Source organism: Mandrillus leucophaeus, unplaced genomic scaffold, assembly GCF_000951045.1.
Source record: "Mandrillus leucophaeus isolate KB7577 unplaced genomic scaffold, Mleu.le_1.0 Scaffold1873, whole genome shotgun sequence".
NCBI classification, from domain to species: domain Eukaryota; kingdom Metazoa; phylum Chordata; class Mammalia; order Primates; family Cercopithecidae; genus Mandrillus; species Mandrillus leucophaeus.
The window spans coordinates 68,322-72,687 of record NW_012101891.1 but is presented as its reverse complement, the minus strand read 5'-3'; the positions used below and the strand labels follow the sequence as shown (position 1 = coordinate 72,687).

The window sequence follows — 4,366 nt, the reverse complement described above, 5'->3', positions numbered from 1 at the left end:
ATATTTCGATTCACACTTCACATCATAAAATTGCGAGACTTAACAAATTGTGTCGTGTGTTCACTACTGCAGATCATAAAAATGTTTCACTTTTTGTAAAAAGTGCCTGTTTCTCATAATGCATACCCTCTCTCTAAATTTCTAGAAACCCCTCATATATTTATATGATCTACACTTTTGTCTTTTACAAAATGTCAAATAAAAAGTGCACAGCATATTTGAAATAACCTCACTGAAGAAAGTGGCACATACAATTTCTCACCTAGATAACTTTGGAAATTAAGGTGCTTTGTAAATCAAAGTATAAAGAAACTGCACTTAAACACTGTATTCTAGTTGATAAACATGTTTCAAACAGGGGGACAAGTTAACAATTCTAATACCACTGTGCAGATATCCTGAACTTGTACAACTCCTTAAATGAATGGCATATGGTGGGAGGGGGTTCCTCACTCTGCAGTTGGTGGTTATGCACAGGAAAGGAAGAAAGGCTAGAAACATCCATGTGGCATCATAGTAGATTGTAGATTCCAGTGTTTTCTAAAGTTTGATGTAATAAAGGTACAGAAGATAAGGCACAGAAATAGTTCAGATGTGCATGTACACATGGGTTAATATACACTGCATATTTTCCAGGGCTGTTAGCTTAGAGATCCTAGAAACACTGACACTACATTAACAACACACACCCAATATCACAATTTTGTATTTTAATGTAATTCTTTACTATGAGGAACCAGAAATCCTTGGAGAAATAACTGATTCTATGTATAGAGAAGATAGTAAAGAAAATGAACTTGGAATTTCTTGTAAGACCAGAACAAAGGAACATGTTCAAAAACAAAAGGATGGGGTGTGCTGTGAGGAAACAGAATCCAAACTAAATGAGCTCACAGGACCTAAAAAAGCTGTGGTTATTTGAGCAATAAAATGAATAAAGTAACATCAAATTTTCTCCATAGTGAAAAATAAATGTTAATGAACCAACACTGATGTGAACAGATAATTAAACTTTTAAAAAGTTGAAAAAAGACATTTTTCATGCAGAAGAATTTCAAACATCTTAAGTTAATAATCCTCCCATAAAGTAGGTGAAATTTAAAGAAATATGCTGTGATTGTGGTCGGATATTAGAGACACAGGTTTTTCTGTTAGAGTTGATTTCGTAGTTAGTTTTAGAATAATACCGGAAGTATACTCTATGGAAAAATAAAATTATTTTATCCAAGTTTGTACACACATGCACACACACACATAAATGTGTATAGACACATATATATATATGTATGTATATGAACATTTTTCTGCCACAGACACTGATAAAGCAGTGAAAAGACAACTACAGACTTGGATAATACACTTCCAAATCACATATTTGTTAAATGGCTTTATGTTAAGTTGGTAAATGAATTTTATATTGGGTATGTAAGGAAACATACAACTGATCAAAAGAAAACAGTTAAATTAAAAATGAGCAGAATATCAAAATAGACACTTCATCATAATTCTATAAAAACAATTACATATAAAATTTTAATTAGAGATGTGCATTTAAACAAAATGGGATACCACTAATAATCTAGTAGAATGGTTAAAATACACAATATTCATAGTGCCAAATGGCAATAAGAATGAGGAAGAACCGAGATCTATCATGCATTGCTGGCATGAGCACCAAATCATAACTGCACACTATGGAAAACATTAAAATATTTTGATATTTCATATAATGGACATAAATGGAGAAATAAAATGTGATCTTGCAGCTGTGTTCCAAAATATTTACAACACGGATTCAAAAACTCATGCTCACACTAGTATCTTCAGAGCAATTCCTATATCAGTCTTATTAATTTGATTGTTTTCTACTCCTTGAATTTCGCTTACAGAGTAAATATTGTACGGAAAATTTCTCAAATACTTAGAGTGCATACACATTTCTCTTGTTCCTTTTCTTCAATGACTTAACCTCACTTTCTAAGAAAGTCTGCAATCAAATAATCTCTGTCATCTCCTCATGCCCAGCACAGCTGCCTCCTCCCTCAGGCCCTCAGACTCTCTCAGGCTGTGGGTTTCCACACTGTGTGTCGTGCAGGGTAATACACGGCTGTGTCCTCAGATCTCCGGCTGCTCAACTCCGTGTAGGCTCTGCTCTTGGACGTCCCCTGGTCATAGTGAGTCTGCCCTTAAACTTCTGCGTGTAGACTCTGTTACCATTGCTAGGGTTGTTCCATCCCATCCACTTAAGCCCTTGTCCAGGGGCCTGTCGCGCCCAGTGTATACTGTAGCTTGTGATGATGAACCCAGAAAAATTACAGGAGACCTTCACTGAGGCCCAGGCTTCCTCGCCTCAGCCCCAGACTGCACCAGCTGCACCTGGGAGTGGGCACCTGTGGAGGGGACACAGAAGAGTGGATAAAATTCTTTTTGACTGAAAAGAGTTCCCCTCTCATCCCAGGGAATAGATGTTCCTTTACCTGTAGTTGCTGCCACCAGAAAAATGATCCTCCCGGCCCAGTCCATGGTGAGAAGCTGAGCTCTCAGGGGATTCTCTAGAGGAGGGATTGGTTGTTGGATGATGCCCTCAGGGCACAGACATCCAGTGGATGTCAGGTTATTTACTTCAGTGGATCTCAGCTTATTTGCATATTCATGAGGCAGAACATTTCGTACCTCAGAGCCTGATCCATGATAAGAAAGGGAAGGTAAATGACACATTGGCCTTATGAGAGTGAGAAGCAGATGGTCTGAGCCCTAATCGTGTTTGATGAAATGCATGTCCTGCTCCATTTATGAATGTTTGTGGACAGAGGTCCTTTCACTGAAGAATAAGCCCCCTCAGAGCATGCTCCTCATTGTGAACTTTCATTTTATAAGCGTAGAGACCGCCTGGAAGATTTCTGGAACCATCCGTCTCCATGACACTGAGAAGACGCCTTGGCCCTATTCTGGACCTCTCAGGCACCGGCACAGTTCACTGGTGATCTGAGACAGTGACTGCTGATCTCCTATATGAGTGTCCAGCAGGTCCCTCTGAGATCCGCTGGGTACTCCTGATCCAGTGTCTCTAGCACCTGCCCTGCGTCTGATTCCCCAGGATCTTCAATGGAAGCACTCTTGGTTTAGAGATTTGCCCTGTGATATGTAATTGGAGCTGATTTTCTCGTCTCAGGAACAATAGGAATCAGAAGTTGAAACACTAGTTTGGAGTTCTTTATGAACTCACTGCTCCCAATATAATTGCCAAGGAATTTGTGTTTTTAATAATTTTGGGTTAATTTTGAACTCCATTTATTAGTATTTTATGAAGTATTTACATACTTTCAGTTCATATCCACAGATCCTCATTTTTACATATTGATTTCTGACTCACTTGGTAAGTGCCCCTGCCACACTCCAAGATCCACCACTGCCCTGTCACTCACACAATGTAGGCAACATTACTTCACACTGAAATCTGAATTTCTTATTCATAGAAATAGAGTGGCTACCACAATTCTGTATCCATTGAATTAGGAAAACCATCCCTATTCTTCATATTCTCACTATTAAGATATTAATAATCCCAGAAGCCCACTTTAAAAATAGTTCTCATTGCCTTAAATTGTATGAATGGTTCAGATATCAGCAATTTGTTGAACTCGTATTTTAGCTTTTTTTTCTGACAAGGGAAGACTCAGTCCATCAAAGGAAACCTTCTCAGCAGCCTCCTGTGCACCTGCTCCAGGGCTGGAACCTGTGTTGTGTGGCTCCTGAGTGACTCTCCAGCCCAGCCCTTGCCTTGCAAGGAGGTTCCAGTTGGGGTTCACAAAACGTTTACCCCCAACTTCTCTAGCCCAACATGAAATGGCTTTGTTCTGGTTTAGATACTCTTTCAGTGACACCATATGCTGCTGACACTGCAGGGGCCTTTGAAAACAGTATGCTGAGAATAGATAGGGCTCAAGGACAGTATCTCCAATTGAACTTTTAATGAACTCCCGTAGGCGCCAAGAAGGCGGGCAGATAAAGAAGAGCATAGAAACAAGGAACTGAGTAGAAGGTTACCTCTGGGAAAAGAAAGTTTGTTTTGCATTGCATTCTTTCTGCTGACGTGGGGTTTATGGAGTATAAATAAAGTGAGGTGGAGGCTCTGAGTGCGGCCGCCATGTTCTCTGTTTGTCTTTGTCTTTTGTGTGTTCTTTCATTCTCCACCACCCCCGGCAGGGACCCCAACAAGTGGCGCAGCGAGCAGGGTCAGCACGGGTGAGTAGGGGAGAACAAGAAGGGGAACCCCCTAGGGGCGGGTAAGGCCCGGATATTGTTAAGGGGAACCTTCTTAAGCTTTCATTATGGGAATTCCATCTCTCTGGCCTCAGAATATTTA

General features: G+C 40.0%; 1 pseudogene; it reads right to left on the bottom strand.

Moving 5' to 3' along the window:
• Positions 1–2,060: 2,060 nt before the first annotated feature.
• Positions 2,061–2,523, bottom strand: LOC105538230 (annotated as a pseudogene).
• Between the last annotated feature and the right edge of the window lie 1,843 nt (positions 2,524–4,366).